This window comes from Triturus cristatus, chromosome 3_2 (genome assembly GCF_964204655.1).
Source record: "Triturus cristatus chromosome 3_2, aTriCri1.1, whole genome shotgun sequence".
In the NCBI taxonomy this organism is placed as follows: Eukaryota; Metazoa; Chordata; class Amphibia; order Caudata; family Salamandridae; genus Triturus; species Triturus cristatus.
The window spans coordinates 1,154,515,959-1,154,534,855 of NC_140584.1; the positions used below are offsets into that span (position 1 = coordinate 1,154,515,959).

Here is an 18,897-nt window from a genome sequence, read left to right on the forward strand (position 1 = left end):
TGAACTGTGCAGCACATATGCAAAGTAAAAAAAGCTTTGCACCATGCCTAGCATAGTATTTTTTACAGGAAGAATACCGATCCTGTACAAAACCTATGCTATACTCATGCACACACCCTAACGCTATAGCGCTAAGGTGTGTTCATGGCGCACTGCAGCTGAAATCAGCACCAGCGCAAGGGGAGGAGAGAGCCATATCTTTGAAAATATGGCGCTCTCCTACTCCCTCCCTGTAGCGCAGCGCAGCCTGGAAAGGGGGGGTGGTGAGCTGCATGGAGATTTTCTAAATCTACCCCTTTTGTGTTCAAAAGAAGGCTTTTAACTTGTGGTACTCCCTCATATTCAGTAGAGATTGCCGTCATTCGTGTATAAGACATTACCTGACTTTTTCTAATATTGTGATCTATGGGAAAAGACTAAACAAAACACAGGGTGAAATAAAATTGATCCAAAATGACTTCTAAATGCAATTTTATTGCGCTTAAACACATACCCGATCCCAAAAGGGCTCAGGCTACCATAAATAGAATAGTAAAAATAGACAAGAAATGGTCAACAAAAACTGCCACTGCGTTGTTTGCTTCTGGATTTGCTGGCTTCTTCAGTTCTCTTCTGACAAGGCAGACCTTTATGGAAAGTTCTCACTGCATCTTTTTTGATGTTCATGGTTCGCCAGCTTTTGGCCTTTTACACAGATTTCATAAACTCTGAAAGATAACAAAACAATAGATTAGGACCTTTTATCAAAGAGAGTGCTGCCTTCAAAATGGAACAAGACTATAAGCCTCCAACACTTTGCTTATGGTGAGTGGTCACTGGAGCCAAGGTGATATTAGGTCATTGGTCATGTTGGAGGTGGAGAAAGAAAATGTCCATTCCTGAAGTGTGATAGAGAAAGAAGCAATTTCAGAAGATCAATCTCCTAGTTAAGAGGAGCCAAATAGAGTCAATCTGCAAAGCGTTCTATTTCACTTTTTGATCGCCTGCTCTTCAAAAAAGGAAAGAACACCTTTCTTGCTGTGCCCTACATGGACCCAATTGTTGGATATAGTCTTCAGAGACTGTGTTCAATTAGTTAAGTGACTGTTCTGCCAACAAATATCTGGTCCCCAAAAGGATCCTACACCCAAGTTGTAAAACAGGGCTTCTTACCTACAGATTGCAAGTGCTGCTCAAGTGCAAGGCAATGCTTCGAGTGGTGTGTGCCATCTTCTGCACATGGCCACACTTAGTATTAACATACACACCATCATACTATTTTAAACATAATGTAAAAATATAAAGTAGTAGTCTGTGGGCAGTAATCTGAAATCTAGGCATAGCTCACCTAACAGTGACAAAAATTATGTTTTTAAATCCATAAAAAGAAAGTAGATATGTATAAAATATATCCACAATACTTTCAGATTGGAACAGATATAATATACCAAAGGGAGGAAAAAATAAAGCAACTCACCCTTTGTATTGCAAATGATCGACCCATGGAATATTTTTGATGATGTTGATATTTTGTAGGATGTTTCACCTTGTCAATGCAGACGGCGGCCGGCAAATGATTGGTAGTCATCTCCTTTCAGCATGTGCCACATACCTGAGCTATACAGGAAACAAATAATTTCAAGTGAGCAGATACAGGAAACACAAACAATTTTGGGCACTACAAGTGGAGGGTAGAAAAAAAGTTATGGATTTGGGTGTTGTGAGATATACATCTCTGAAAGTGAGTTGTCATCCAGCTGGTCAAAACAGAATATCCTTTACCGTTTAGGCAGTCAATCTCAGGCTGTACACCTCTCCCTTTTGCTCGTAAAAGTATTCACTCCTTTTTCGTATAAGTAGAGATGGACTAATAGGAATAGGTGTTCTCTCCATTAATGATTGACAAATCATACATAACTTCAAGAGGGCGCAAGCACCTTTATCCCAGTGTGAAATTATGTACTTTGATTAATCAAACAATGATAGACTTCCCTGTCCTGAAAAACAAGTGAAACCAGTGAACTTTAAACCACTTCTGTGCAACTGTTTATAATATTTTTTTTTCTTTTGTTCATTCATATTTTAAAACGTTATGTTAAAAGTGCTTTTCAGTCAAGACAATTAATGAACTACATTTATTCTGTATTACAAGAAAGGATTAAGTCCTAAAAAAGGATGCCTTGGTCACTATGCAAAATAGAATAGGCGTGCAGGCGCATTTTATGCAATTCCGTATAAGTATGCACTTATAAATCTCATCTTACATTATGGCCACTACATTCTCACTGCTTGTGAACTGGTCTTGAAGGCGAGTGGGATGGTGCACATCAGTGATAACAGCAGCATCATAAACTTCACTGTAGGGCAGGTCATTTGACGGGCATAGTCACAAACTGCATTTTGGAATATGTTTTGAAGTACTACAAAATGCTATTCACAAACCTATGTGCAGAGTCTACGACTCTCGTATATTTTTTTTGTGCAGAGTTCTCATCCCCCACCCTCCAAAAACCCTCCTCGGACGGCAGACTCTCCGCATGCGCAAGTATACATATTAGTAGTAAATGTGTGAGGGACAGAGGGAAGTGGTTGGAAAATGGGAAATACTAAAGAGGGGTTAAGGAAGGAGTTTAGGCAGGGACGTGTAACCCCTAGTTTGACCCTGTAAGCACAGTAGTGGATGTGAACATAGGCATAGGGCACTGAGACACAAGGTTTCTTGTAGGTGTACTTGCTCCTCTACCCATCATCAGGGATTCACTAATGGGCAAGTCCTGGCACTTATGACCTATCAAAATGTCTACTCCTTGGGAGGAAGATGAAAGCTGGTCAGTGAATTTAGCTTTGAGTGCAATGCCAATATTGATTTAAGTATGGTCAATTAATTGACTGGTATTTCTGACCTCCTGTCTGTGCAGTACTTTCTGCATGCAGCTTTGTAGAACTGATGAAGCTTTGAGCCATCTATGCTCTATTTAGGAATTTGTCATAAGCCTGAGGTTTGAAAAACAAAAAAATATATTTGCATATTAAGTTTATAATAAATAAACCATATAACCTATTTCCGACAATGTATAGCATTTAGGCATACATTTTATAATAAAGATTTGAAATGTTTATTACTTAAATTGCAACTGGACAGCAGACGCAATGGTAGCCACTGAACATTAAACCAAGCACCTTCTTACAGAAATGAACAGAGCATCATTTGAACAAAAGTGAGTGGCACACAACTAGAGAGCAACAAGCATTGGCAAAGTCCAATTGGCCTTTTCCTGGAAATGCGTTTTAACCACAAGTGTGGCAGCTGCTCAGCATGGCTAAAAGTTGACGGTGTGGAGTGAGTTATATTGAGGTAGAGTGGAGTGCGGGAAGAGATGGGTGGATAGGAGGGGGTGGAGTGGGATTGGATTCGAGATTGATAGGGGAAGAGAGGCGTGGGCTAGATTAGACTACGGTATATTAGAATGGAGTGGGGTAGATTGCGGTGGTGCCATGTGGGATAGACTGAGGCAAAGTGGGGTAGACTGGAGTGGAGCTGGGGAGATTGGAGTGGTGTAGGTTGGGTATATTTGAGTAGAGTGTGGTAGATTGGAGTTAAGTGGAGTAGGGTAGATTTGGGTGGAGTGTGGTAGAGTGCTGGAGGTAGTATGGGGTAGATTAGAGTGGGGTAGTAGACTGGGATAGATTAGATTGTGATATATTGGGGTGGACTGGGGAAGAGTGGAGTAGAGTGTAGTGGAGTTCATTTGGGTTGAGTGGGGGTTGAGTACATTGCAGGGAAAAAGAGACTGGATTGGAGTGAATAGGGCAGATTGAGGTGGAGTGCATCGGGGCAGATTTGAGTGAAGTTTGGAACACTGGAATGGAGTTGGGTAGATTTGGGTAGAGTGGACTGGGGTAGTGTGGTATACTGGAGTGGAGTCAATTGGAGTGGAGTAGATTGGTGTGGTTTGGGTTAGATTGCAGTGGAGTTTGGAGTGAAAAATTGAACTGGGTTAGATTGGAATAGAATGGGTGGGATTGTAGTAGACTGGAGCAGAGTATGGTAATCTTCAATGGAGTGTGGTAGACTGAAGTGGAATAGGGTGGGGTTGATTGGGTTAGATTGAGTGAAGTGGGGTAGATTAGAGAAGATTGTAGTGGAGTAGAATAGACTGGATCGAAGTTAGTGGATTGTGACCCATATAATGGAGTGGTCAAGAGGGGGAAGACACTCATGGAGGTGGACGTTAAATTGAGAGCGGGATGCAGATTTTGCAGGTATTGTAGTGGTTGAAGTATGATGTGACCCTGGGTGATTTGACACGGGTGAGATGGGAGAATCCGAAGAATGGAGAGGTGTAGTTGAGGAGTCTGAGAAGGGAGCGTAACGAGGTAGAGAGTAGCTGAGTATACTGCGATAAAGTGTGATTGTAAGGTGAGTTTGGCGAGTCTGGAGGAACATGTAGTTTCATTTTGTGAGTTTTGCAAGAGGAGTAGGATGTGTGTGAGTACCCAGGGATACTGGATGAATAATTAATTATGGGATAGGCACTGGGGTGTATAGAGATTTGTTTGACATTGAGGAGAGCTATTTCTGAGGGCCGGTGGTTTAGAATTAAATAATACAGAGAGGGAAGGGGTTAGTTTGTAAGCACGTTAATTGGAGTTTAAACCAGGGTAGCACAGATTTTGTCATATATTTCATGAAAAACAACAGCAGTAATGGTGGTTTGCAAATTTAAACTTGGAGTTACCCCTGAAGTAGGGCTACATTAAGCCCGAAATGCATTGGGTTGGAATGAGGAATACTATTCATGATGCATTATGCGTTTGTCATGCTGCATTGAAAGAGGTATGGATGGGCACATCATGGGCATTTGAGCTTTTTGAAAAAGCATGTAACCTTATATGTGGATTTAAACAGGAGAAGCATCTAAAGATTGGAATAAAGAATCATTTAAACTGAATAAAATGGATAACTTTCTTGAGTTGGAGTATTATGGAACATTCATGATTTCGCTGTGCAACTGGTTTGGGGCGTACCACGCTCCAGTATTATGGTACTTAGCAGGACCGTCACATAAATGCTCTCACTTTGAAGTCAGAGAAACAAAAATAAAACACCAGGCTTCCAGAAAGAGAAAGCCTGACATTCGACCTCAGTCTTAGAATGCACAGCAAATGTAATAAGATAATAACACCCCAAAAGACCCCAAAAGCCTCAATGACGGCGCCATCAATCTTCAATCGACTTCAAACATTACGAGTCCTCTTGGCAACTTGATCATGCTATCCGGCGGCTGCCACTTAGTAGCGAATGAGCCTAACAATCATAATACAAACAGCAGAGACAGGCCTGTACAATCATTATATCAGCTGGAAGTTGCACATAACAAATTTCAATATCCCAGCCAATTTGAACCACTGGAGGAGTCGTTGTTTCAGCCCAACACTTACAGATCCACCCCTGCTCCGTCACTTCTTCAATCCAAGGGCATAAGCACAAGGGGCCTATCTTGCACGCCACCTAGACGCCAGTGTCAGAGCAATCGGCTTCCAGCCCCCTCCAGCAACACGGATTACCATGTCCAGGTTTCCAACGAAGAAAACAGCTGTTCTCCAACACCTTCTGTCTGGCCACTCCTGCTCAACACCCTAGACACTAAAAGCAAAGCCATGACCCTCCACGCTAACAAGCTCGACACCCAAGTAGATCTTTTAAACATTTTAGCTATTCACGTTCAGGGGATTGATCAAAAAATACATAGCTTTAATGAGATGATCACGAAGGTTCAGCGAGACCAAGAGACTACCTACCAATTGCGCCACTGCCCTCAAACTATCGACAAACTTGCAGCGGTCCCAATCTTACTAACAGACCTCTTGGGCACCACCAAGGAAGCCCTTTTGAACAATTCTCCCAAGGCAGGGCAAGTTGATGAGGACCTGCTGGTAAAGGATATCGCACATTCCAGGCCCATGGAAGGATAACTAATCGGCAGTACGGGCCAATCTTCGTCGCCAATTTTAGAAAATACATCAGTACCTCTGGCCGCACTTGTTCATGATAATTCTAATACCTCGGCCTCTCAATTTTCCGATAATCACCATCATTCTCCTGGAAGGCCGATTAAACCAACCAAGCCACTAACTAAGCGGGAGAAAAAACGCCTTAAAAAAGCAAGAAAAAGCAAACAATCAAACCATTTAATCAACGCAATTACTGTCCTACCAGAAGAGGGAAGGAAACAAAATACCAACGATGAGGTCCCATATACTTTGGTAGCAACATGCAACAAGGATTCCCCAATCGTCCAACTTGATTCTGTCATCACACCAAGCAGCCCAAATTATACTAAAATCAAACAAACGCTGCCAGATAACTTATACAGTTTATTTAAACCACCAACTAAGAAAGAGAAGCATCATCTTAATACTTCGCCAAAACTAACAGTCAACTCTACATTTTTGCCCAGGACTGAACTGTACCATCCAACTACAAGGAGCCCTAGTGTGGAAAATACGCTTGTACAATGACCGGAAAGACTGTAGTAACTCAGGAAAAACTGGAAAAAAAGGACAAGCCGAATCCGGGACGCAACGTCATCACAAATACAAAGGCCAATAAAACTCCAACACTAGACAATACTAATGCCTCCCCGCATCTGCCTTTGATGCTTCCTGGGCCTACTGAGGGAGCTACCAAAATGGAACAAAGCTCCGAACGTGTGCCGCAGTCTGAGATCTTCTCAGATAATAAAAAATTGGACTTTATCCCCCACTATGTCTCAAGGGGCAACCATGACTTCCTCAACAGAAGTGTTCTGTTGAAGTTATTCAGGGCCCTGCCCAATCTGAGCCACATTAACTCCAGGGACATCAAAAGCATAGGGTTCTACCAGAATCAGCATTCAGTGGAACTCCAAGAATCAACCACCGCCACGTTAATTAACTCCCTCGTCACTGAGCAAATCTGGCAGCAGAGGGCTTCATTTGGAAAATGGGGCATTGAGTTAAAAAAGATCGACCCCCCACGTTATCCCAGTCCATTACACATGCCTAAACAAACAGTGGGCCTGTTAAAAGGCGCCAAAGGCCCGGATAACCAAAGTCCTTTTCCAGGCATAGACTCCACGGTTAGGACAATCACAATCACCTTCATTCACCCTGAAGTCAGTCAGCCCATTGGACTCCGGCACTTTAATAAGCCTGGAATTTTCCAAACCAGGGCATGAAAAAATCCACAAGTCACCACAAATTCACCTAAAGGCTACCAAATCTGCTCCTGGAACGTGTTCGGCCTTGGGACAAAATTAGAAGACCCTGACTTCATGGAGTTTATTATACAATACAAAGTACTCCTCTTCCAGGAAACCGGGTTAATAAAATCTACTCCCCTAGTAGGATACAAGGAATTCCAGAATCTGGCCACAAAGGTGACCAATCGAGGGAGAGCAAAAGGGGGCCTCTCCACCTTTATTTCAACTGACATTTCTGGATTCGCCGTTTCCATAGATCTTGATTCCCCCTGGCTGTTATGTGTCAAACTTGACACTCCGCCTTTCAATAGCTTACTGATCATAAATATTTACATTCATCCCGCGTCTAAACAAAAGCGGGCAAGCATCGACCACTTACTAGCCTCACTTGCCACTTTAAAACTTGCTTACCCCGACGCTAATATCATTCTGTCAGGGGACTTTAACATGTCTGTATTGCAAGAAACAAATATCATTAGGCGGCACACTCTGGCCAAAACTCGACATGACACCCTCGGCAAGCAATGCGCAGCTCACTTGCATGAACTTTCTCTGCGTATGCTTAACGGGCACTGTCCAACTGACACCCCAGCGGCATATACAAGGATCACTCAAAAGTCAGCTTCAATCATTGACTACTCCTTTATAGATCATAATCTTGCTTCTCAGATCAAAAACTTTCAAATCTTGGATAGAGCAGAGAGTGACCATCAACCGCAATCCTTCACACTCCTAAGTAATAACATAAATCCAACTCTCACTAACGCAAAGTCTCAAGAACTCCAATGCTATAACCTCAAACGACTTATCTGGAAAAAGGATAATATCAGTGACTTTATGGCAACATGCATTAGCATTTTGGAGAAATTCAATCTTGAACCATCCAGCATCCGGTCCTGGGAGACATTTACCATTGAACTAAATCAAAATTGGTCCAAACTGGCTATTGGCAAAAAAGCAGGCAAACCGTTGGGGGCAGCATGGTTCACCATAAGCCTGAGAATTCAAAAACAACAACTGAACAAAAACCTACGAAAACTAAGAACACAGGGCTCACCTCCTACTAAAGATCAATTGCTTTTAATTTCCAAAGCCAAAAAAGATCTTAAAAAAGATATCAAGGCGGCCAAGAAAGCATTCCAGGAACATCTTTGGGCGAAACTCCACTACTCTTGCAAACAAAGAGACTCCAAGCTTTTCTGGGAAATCATCAACCAGCTAACTAATGGCAGGCATCGCCACTATAATTCGGACATCATGGAGAGCCCACATCGTATCATTATACAACGAAATCTTCTCCCCAGGCACTGCTGACAGCGGCTCCCAACTCAGTAACAGAGTTACCATTAGAGATTAAACGAAAAACGACTTCCCCTCTGATTCAGATTTTCCCCTGCGGATTCTTAAAGAACAAGTACTGAAAATAATAAAAAAAATTAAGATCTGAGGGTGCCCCAGGGCCTAATGGCCTCCCGAATGCCTTGTTTTGGCACAATCCACCATTCTGGGCAGATTATTTGTCCCCTCTTTTTTCGGACATTCTAACCTTTAACATGATCCCTGACTCCTGGAGGGGAAGCATTCTAAGCCCAATATACAAATCGGGTTCTCGTTCTGATCCTGCAAACTACAGACTGATTGCGTTAATTGATGTGGAGGCTAAAATTTATGCATCAAACCTTTTGGTAGATCTAGAGGACTGGGTGGCGCGAACAAACCTTATTCCCCCAACACAAACCGGTTTTAGGGCTGGGATGGGCACCTTGACGAACATTTCTGCAGTAACACTCATGACCAACCAAGCCCTTAGTACTTCAAGGCCACTCTACGTATGTTTCATCGACCTTAAAGCGGCCTTTGACAAGGTCTCAAGAGCCAGGGTATGGGCAAAAATGCGCAACTGGGGCATCCCAGCAAAGTTACTGGAGGCTATACCCAATCTGTACTCCGAAACGTGGGTCCAGATTAGGAAAGGAGACGGACTTAGCATCACCAAGAAGATCCACACACTCAACGGGTTAAAACAAGGGTGCGTGTTGGCACCGTGCCTTTTTAACATCTACACCGCTGATTTGGACGAGCATCTCCGGTCAATCCAATGTGATCCTCCGAAACTTGGCACAACACCCATATCTAGCCTCCAATACGCAGATGACATCGTTTTACTGGCGCAAACACCAATTGGTTTGCAACGATTAATTACTGAACTCGGAGCCTATACCACCTCGGTCCAACTGACCATCAATCACAAAAAAACTAAGGTGATGAGCTTTAACAAACACCATAAATCTGACCGCAAATTTACCTGGATTTTGGATAAAGGACCTCTGACCGAGGTGGATTCATACAAATACCTTGGCTTCCAAATTGATCGTAGACTCATTTTTAAGACTCACATTTCCCAAGGTCACACGAAATCTAAACAGCTGCAGTTTGCCTTTAAAACTTTAAAAAACAAACTTTCAGGTGGCTCCACTGGGCACCTATTAAAGGTTATAGCAGCAAAATTCCTGCCTTCCATCTCATATGGCACAGAAATCCTGAATGGTAAGGATGCTATAGGCCTGAATTTGGAACAGTCAATCCTTTTTAAGAAGCTGTTTGCAATTCCCCGCCACATTCCGCAAGCCCAAATTCGTCTTGAGTATGGTTTAAAAAATCAGATCCCTGACAAACAAGGCATACTAGTCAAGTATTATTGGAGGATGCAGGACGCAGAGGAAAACACACTCGCACATTATTGTTTGGCGGAAATTGAAAAGCAAGATAGCTTCACAAATTCAATTTTCAAAGTTCTGAGGGCCTCCCTCTCATCATTGAAGTTAGAGGAGGCATGGCTTACAGCCTCCACCTACTCTTGCTTTAAACTATTGGTCAACAAAGCCATAAAACGGCATTCCATATTATTAGATAAAATTGCCTTAGCAAAAACAAACACGCCTGGGCCGTGATTCAGTCATACCAGAGGCTGCAACCCCAACCCTACCTGCTGTATCACTTTTCAGCCCAGAAAGAACACTTTTTTACTTTACTAAGGCTAGGGCCATATCCCTCAAAGGACCTGACCCCAAAATGGAAACACGCATGGCAATCAAAGGAATGTCGCCTGTGTGGAGCTTGGGATGAGTCCTTACTGCATCTACTATGCATCTGCCCTGCCTTGGCAGAAATGCGCAAAAAGGACCTTCGGGAGATCTTTAGGAAGGAACAAATAAGAACTTGTAGAGCAGCAGTGATTCACCGTCTTACGGGCTCATCCATCCCATTGTCCTGCAGAGCCATACACTTTTTAAAAAATGCAGCAAGAGATTTGGCCAACACAGAACCCGTTAACCAACTTACGCAGTATTAGATTACCTGGTTTTGAAACCATTTGAAAGTTCTGCTTACATGTTAACTTTTTATACATTTTATAACAATAATCACAATGTATATTCTTGAAAGTTTTATTCATGGTGGTTTTTCCACCCTTTTATGGTTTTTTATGAAATCAAATAAAAGTATATTCTTTTAAAAAGATAATAACAAAATGGAAATGTCTGTTTGCAGAAAGCGAATTCGTAAGAATACAGTAAACCAGGCTTTGGCAACAGGAGCGGCAAACTCAAGCTGGACAGCCTAAAGCAAATAAAGTCAGCTAATAGAAAGCCAGAAAATGTAAGTTACACTCCACAGAGCCAATGGTAAGCAATGGGTGAATGCATTCCTAGGTCAGTAATCTGAATCTCCCCAAGATGTCTTCAGCAAACCAGACAGCTGTGCTGTCTGCCAGACTTCAACCTAAAAAGGAGCTTAGTTACGTAGATTAAAAAAAATATATACAAAGGAAGAGAATGAAACATGGTAGGAATAACAAAATTGTGATGAAAAGATGGTAAAACAAATCGAGAGGAAAGAGTGACTAAAAGTGCAAGATGCAGAGGATAAAGGGCCGAGAGAGGGAAAAAAATGGTGACAGAATGAGTTTCAATCATTTCTTTCGTAAGTTTTAGCCTAGGTGTTTTCTTTAATGTCTGATGATTTCACTAAAATTATTTATGCAATAGACTTAAATTGCAAGGACGTTTGGTAAGGTCTCTTCTTCCACTGGCCTGTTGTGCCATTTTTCATTTTTGTCCCACCCAGTGCAGCACACAACATGGGCAGCGGGTCAGTCAGCTCACTTCAGCTGAATGACTAACTTCACTGTGACATCATTCTTCCTTTCATAAGGAACACAGTGCTAGACAACGTAGTTCCTTTCAGGAACTGCTAAAGCAAGTGTGCTATCTGAGGACCAAAAAAAATCTTAGCTTTATATTTTTTTAGACCAACAAGAACCCTGCAGCTACTGCTAACAATATAGCTTTGCAAAAGAAAGATACAAAACTAGCACCGACAAAGCCAGAAGGCTGGCGGTCAATGTCCGACCTATTTGCTTTGCTAGATCCAGTTTCTCACTGTATTCTGTACCTATAGTGACAGTTTTATATTCTGATAAATAGCAGTTATTGTCGAAATGTGTGATTTAGTAAAACATAAGTGTAAAAACGTGCCATTCACAGCGTTTCAAGAATCAAAGTACCAGTGGTAGGTGGGATGATTGGAAAGACTGGCACTATTATACTGATGGCTACCTAATGTTGAAAATGTCTCGTCCCAGCTGACATACCCAACAGTGACTGAAAAATAGCTGTGCAAACAGCATAGCCTATGTGAGGTGAAAAAAAGCTGTGTTATTGGAAGACAGCCTCAAATCGTGGTAGATAGTGATACCCTAAAAAAAGCCAGAGGACTGACTTCATTGTGAATACCATACCGCCAACGATTGCCGAATACGCAGTCTATACCTAATAAATTGGTAGCACAGACAAGCATGCATCATACCTGCACGAACTACCAGATACTACCTCGAAAAGATCTGGCATTATGGCCAGAGCTACAGTCTTCGGAACCGAGGAACCAGGATCGATGTCCGGCGTCTGCTTGACATCCTGTGATTCTCTGCAAATAAGGTAAGCTTCCCATGCCTAAAGGAAAACACATATGTGACCATGTGTAATATAATAGATGCCCTTGTAAAAGCGCTCAAATACTTTCGGGTTGAGTTCTGCTCCATAAAAATGAGAAAACAAACCAATGTCATATTAGAGAATAAAAAACATACCCTCCTGTATTTTTAAACTAGCAGTCTCTAAAGTATGTGTTGTATATTGATTCTTCATGTAATATGGCTGATAGTGGTCATTAGCCCTTCCTTAGTGTTCTTACCTCCTTAGCCTTCCAGAATACATGTGAGTGTTCTAACTTGTACCAGAGTGTTCTACTCTTGTCAGTTGATGGTATGGTCAGCTGGCCAGGTGTATTGCTCTGCTGTAACCTAATAAACCTAACTTGTAACTACTAAGAAGTGTCCAGCTGCTTACCTCTACCATCTACAACATTTTGGCGACGATTTTGGCTGACCAGACCAGACAAGCAGACCAAGAAGAACAGCGCAGCGCGAGCAGCACCTCGCACCAAGAACCCAAGAAGGCGTTTCACCCAACTCCGGCAAGAAGGAGTAAAGAAACCAGAAACCCGTGAAACGCCAGCATATAATAAGAAACCAAACTTAACCAAAAAGAAGATATGGAATCAGTCCATCTGCTTCCAGTAACTTAAGAAGAAGAAACGCGTAACCGGAGAAACGCCAGAAGACTTGGAAAAACGAAACTTAATGTAGTGAGAAACTAGCTGCTGCCAAAACAACTTAAACGAGTGAAATTCCAAGGTTCCTGTCACTGCTACCAGTAACGGAAATTAAAAGAGGAAATCAGCTTCAAGTAAGGCTAAAAAAATATATATATATACGAGGGAAAGACTTATTTGGAGGTCCTTGGCACACTGCTCCGTGAGATGTTGACTGCTTGGTACCAAGAAACATCTCCATTTTGTGGCTGGTGTGCATTTGTGCCCTTCACTACTTCTTTGGTGTTAATGTGCCTACTCAGTCTATTTTACCGTTTTGTCAGTCGAGGGATTTTCACGTAGCGCTGACTTTCTTTCAGTGATGACGTGTTAGAACCTCCGTCTGTACTAGCGGAGGAACAGCACGCTCCATGTTCACGTACAGTGTCCAGTGTCATAACAAAGTAATAGCGTCTTGTGGAAACCTTTCCTTGTTGCCAAGTTGAGTGCGTCATTGTGCAACGTGAAACCTCACAACACAGCGTCAGGAAGCCATCTTGCGGCTTCGTTCTCTGATTGTACTCTCGGTACCATAGCAACGTTAGTTACTGGAACATAACACCACTGAATGAATTTAATGGAGACACGAAGATAAAACAAGCTGTTTAATTTGAGCAACTTAAACAGTGAGTTATTGCTAAGTGACTGTCGTTTTTTTTTTTTTGTCTTCTTTCTGCATAAATACTGTTTTCCAAAGTACTTCCATGCGTTTGTATCGTACGGAATGAGAGAGAGCCTGGGTGTTCGCAACTCATTCAACTTTATGCCAGAACCGAAGTACGCATCATTTCACATTTAATTGAAGTGAAACACCGTTTCAGCGTCAAATCTTTTACAACACTGCCACCTTGTGGAGCTTTAAATTATTGCCAAAATACCTGTATAAGAAGCAACTATTCTGTTTATACAATTTGGCAGTATGAGGAATTGTCCGTTTCAGAAATAAGAAGGGACAGTACAGTGGTGGCTCAAAGTCAAGTGTCATGCAACAATAGATTCGAAGCTTGTTTAATTTTATGAAATAACAGGAAGAGGCGTTAATGCTTAATTCCACTTACAGTGACTAGAACCCAGAACATAGAACCCAGAACAAAGAGGGCATAATATCCTTGAAATAAAACAGCGGTCAGGTTAACAGTACTTAGAGAGTCTGTGGAATAAAGTAGAAACGGAACCTTGAGTCTAGACTTAAAAAAAAAAATTAAAAACAATTACACTATTGGCAGTATCAAGAGCCTAGAAGCGGTAGTGAGCCAGTAGCTGCTTGTTCAATTAGTTGACAGCGGACCCAGAAGTGGGCCATTGGACTCAAACCTGGAAAATATGGTCCTATGAATAGAAGCTTGTCAACATGTCCCAGAACCACGACCGGCAGTAAAGAAAAGTTCAGGACCGGCACAAAACAAATTTCAGAATTAAGTCTGTTAGAATCTGAAATGGGTCAGAGCACCATTAACAGGGACAAGCGCCCCACAACTAGCATCTGCTCAACACAGAGAGCTCTAGAGCAGGGCGAAGAGTTCAATTAATTGAAAGTGAGCCCATAAGCGGGCTGTCCCAGAAGTAGGATTGGACAAAGGCTGTTCAAGAGGGGACAAAAGTCGTGCAAGAGGGGACAAAGGTCGTCCCACAACAAAGAGTGGACAAAAAATCGTCCAAGAGAGCACAATGCTCATGACTGGTATGGCGACCAGAAGTGGGTCAGAGGACACAGAACTAGGTCTAACGTTCCACATCTGGAAGTTGGTCAGGAAGCTCTTAACCTTAACTGAAAACCAGGAGGGGACAAATGTCTACGGTTTGGACAGTGGGTCCAGAACCAGGAAGTGTACTTTGGGAAGGAAAAGATTCCGCAAGCCAATCCAGGAAAAACTAAGGACTGAGGGAGTGAGCCTTGGACCAGGACCGGGAGAGGACAAAGCTAGTCCCAGGACCGGTAGAACCAGGAACCGGGAGCGGAAAATGGTAGTCCCAGGACCAGCAGAACCAGAAACTGGGAGAGGACAAAGGATGTCCCAGGACCGGAAGGAGACAAAGGTCCCAGAAGAAAAAAAAAGAGAGTACAATGGTTCCAACCTATCTAGAGGGGGACAACGGATGTCTCAGAATCAGTAGCGGGAGTGGACAAATGGAAGTCCCAGGACCGGCAGAACTAGAAGGGGACAACGGATGTCCCAGAATCAGCACCGGGATAGGAAAAAATGTGTCCCAGGACCGGAAGAGTTCATGACCGAGATTCGTGACGACAAGAGTTCCAGTACCACGACAGAAAATCGTGACAAGGGGGTTCTCTGAACCGGGATAAACGTTCCGCGACTAGAACCGGGCCTTATAGCCCACAGTACTCAGACAGTTTGTCCACAAAGAAATTTAATTTAAAGGTAACTTAGAGGCCCGAACCACATCTAGAGGTCCATAACCCAAGAGAAAGAACCAGAACCGAGACACCTGGTCCAGAACTTCATCTTGGACTGTAAGAGAACTGGATCCAAACCATGCATTGCTAGGAAGCAGCGTTTCGAGGAAGCCTCTCATTGTTGCCAAGGAGCACTGCGTTGGCACAGCAACCCTCCCAGAGCGCGTCATCACGCAACGTGAAATTACACAACGCGACGCCAGGCAGCCATTTTGTTGCTTCTTATCAAAAGGGTTAGCGGAACACAATGCAAACGAGCGTCATCGTGCCTGTCTCTAATCTCTATGTTGTGAAGCAGGAAAGAATTTGGTAAGCGAACTCTTGCTTTAAACTGACTCCCTGAATATACGTTGCGAAATCTAAGAGTGACAAAAGCACAAGCACTGCCTGTCTGATGCCTGTGTACTTTGTGAAGAAAAGATTCTGCAAGTTACGCTATGGGCTTGTAAGAGTCTGACGCTTTCAGTGTTGCCATTGAGCTTCACATTAAAAAAAAAAACCTTTACCTGCTTTCTTCTTCACACGTTTTGTCAAGGGATCTGACTTCATATTTCGATCATATACTAAAGTGTTCACTCCTGGTTCAAATCAATGGCATAGTTCTTGGAGGTTGAACTTAGGAACAACAATGAATTGGATGGTGTGTGCACTCGTAAGTGTATTTAAAGTCTGTAACTGTGTGAAACACTTGACAAGAGTGTCACCTTGTGGACTATGAGGTATTTTATTTTCATGAAATCTGTGTTATCGCACACACAGGGAAATTGAGAGACTTGCTGCAGGTGTATGACTTTGTATTACCCAACGCCTGCCACGCTGATAAATTCTGACTTAACAACCAGAAAAAGTAGAGGCTATCATGCCGGTAAACAGAGCACTTTAAGATGTGGTCATAAGGGTGTTGGAGTGACCTAGTGCCATTGAAGTTAAAAAAAAAAACTTAGCACCAAGTAAACTAAACCAGAAATGAGATGGAAACACTCAGTACCAGGGAATTAAAAGCAGGAACATTTCTGACAGCCCATATTGGGGGCAAAAAGCTTAAGATCAGCTTGGAGACACCAGGACCAGATACAGATGGAGGCAAAGACTGGTCCCAGAACCATGAGGGGACAAAGGTCCTTCCAAAACTAAGAATGGACAATGGTCGAGCAGAAGGGACAAAGTTCCTCCTGGAAGAATGAGTAGAATGTCTGTCCCAGTACCAAGATGGAGAGCCTGGACAGAAAGTACAAAAAACGGGTCCCAGTGCTAACACCAAGGATGGACAAATTTCCCAGAACTAGAACTAAGTGGGGGCCCACAACCGTGGCAATGGTCCCAGAACTAGACAAAGCTAGTCACAACTAAGACTATGTGTCCATCTTTTGAAGAGAGAAAACTTCAAGCTAAAATTAAATCTCATAACATCACATGAGATACTGCACTTAGAAATCTTGAAGAGTACCTAAATCTGGAGTTCTCGAAGAGTATCTAAGACTGTAGTATCTGTAAAGCACGGAGGCGTATGTTGAACTGTTCATCTTCAACTTAGAGCGGAAAGTGTTGGTGGACGGAAACAAATTTGAGAGAGTGGACTGCCTTTTCCTGATTTTGTCTGTCTAAGGGGAGTAGGTAATGGTGATGCCTATTAGTTGTTTTGAGTGTTGTGTCTCACCTCACACTTCACTGTTACAATCTTTGTCCCAAAATACTCTTTTGCCTTTGAACTAAAAATAGTTCAAGACGTCGTAGACCTCCTATCTGTCTTAATCCATACTTTAAGCTTCATTTTTGTGATTTGTTTATTTATTTCCTTTTTCTGTAAAGGAGGAAGATATGTTGTATATTGATTCTTCATGTAACATGGCTGATAGTGGTCATTAGCCCTTCCTTAGTGTTCTTACCTCCTTAGCCTCCCAAAATACCTGTGAGTGTTCTAACTTGCACCAGAGTGTTCTACTCTTGTCAGTTGATGGTCTGGTCAGCTGGCCAGGTGTGTTGCTCTGCTGTAACCTAATAAACCTAACTTGTAACTACTAAGAAGTGTCCAGCTGCTTACCTCTACCATCTACAACAGTATGTTGTTTTAAGTTTTATGGAGCAGATCTTGACCCGAAGCGATTTGGGCGCAATTAATACACAGACCAGAAATCCCAAAAAGTGAAAGATACCCAAGGCATTTATTAAGACACAGAAAAAAAGATAAACTACAAGTCAGCTGTTGCAGATGAGCATGGAAACGGAACGCATACATTTTAAATTTCCAAATACGCAGATGCCTAGTATTTGGAAAAATACAACTTAACTGTGCTTATCTCAAAATGAATGCTCAGAGTCAGGTCACAATTAAACCAGTAAGAAGATAGCTGCAGAATTAAATAATACTTTAGAATCGATGCAATGCCACAATAAAAAATAACAAGTGCCCCTCAATTGTTCCCAGGTGCCCGCCATTTCTGACTACAATCCGATCCCACTATTTTCCTGACCATGCTTTTACCTCAAAGCAATTCGGGAACAGAGGATAAATACGACATTCTAAAGCTGTTGGTTACTGAAAAACGCATCTGAGAAGGGCAAAGATGAGCAATCATTCTATTTCACGTACCTGTTCGATTTTCCGGCCGTATCCCTCGCGTGTTCCAAAAAATGTCGGCACAGGCAGGAGACGTTATTTCTTGGATGACGTCTCTTCCGGCGCCACCAGATGTCCGCCCGATGTGCTTTAGAAATGTGCTTGAAACGCATGTGTCCTTTAGGCCACTACATTGGTGGTCCAGCTGTTGCGGGTGGAGGTAACAGTGCGTGGTGCAGCTGCATGAAATCGAGTTTCAGAAAACCATTAGGTTTGAATTTCAGCGTTCTGATTTAGTTTTGTAGAATTCCGATTTTTTTTCAGGAAACCTATAACCTTATATTTATTATCTTTACACTAAATGCCATTAATGGAAGTTGATTGGAGAAGGTATTTCTCTAGGTGTTTTCGATCTGTGCAAGAGTTGTGTTATCACGTGTAGAAGGGAATGTGCAAGAACGATGGAATGGGTGCAAAACAAGAAATGTAACATTTTTTCAAGAGCAATTCAACTGTAATTATTGTACGTGCGCACCAAGGGATGATATTATGCATACATATTTAGAAAAAGAAAGTGAGATTTTTAGAAAAAATGTCTATTAAAGCAAAGGCAATTTGAGGTGAGACACTCTCTCTCTGTCTCCCTCTGTCTCACTCGCTCCGTCTGTCTCTCTCTCTCTGTCTCCCTCTCTCTGTCGCCCTGCCTCTCTCGCTCTGTCGCACTCCCTCTCTCTTCCTGTCTCCTTCTCTCTGTCTCCCTCTCTCTCTCCCTCTGTCTCCTGCTGTCTGTCTACCTCTGTCTGTCTCCCTCCCTCAGTCTCTCTCTCTCTCTGTCTCTCTCTCTGTCTCCCTCTATCTCCCTCTGTCTCTCTCCCTCTGTCTCCCTCCTTCTGTCTCTCTCTGTCTCCCTCCCTCTGTCTCCCTCCGTCTCCCTCTCTGTCTCTGCCTCTATCTGTCTGTCTCTGCCTCTCTCTGTCTCTGTCTGTCCCTGT

General features: G+C 42.7%; 1 long non-coding RNA gene across 1 annotated transcript; it reads right to left on the minus strand.

Annotated features, from left to right (window-relative positions):
- Nucleotides 1-454: 454 nt before the first annotated feature.
- LOC146859301 (uncharacterized) lies at nucleotides 455-17,907 on the minus strand. Its single transcript, XR_014980084.1, has 3 exons — nucleotides 13,206-17,907; nucleotides 1,457-1,596; nucleotides 455-707 (listed from the first exon to the last, which is right to left on the minus strand). It is a non-coding gene; the product is annotated as an uncharacterized LOC146859301 (long non-coding RNA).
- Nucleotides 17,908-18,897: the final 990 nt, after the last annotated feature.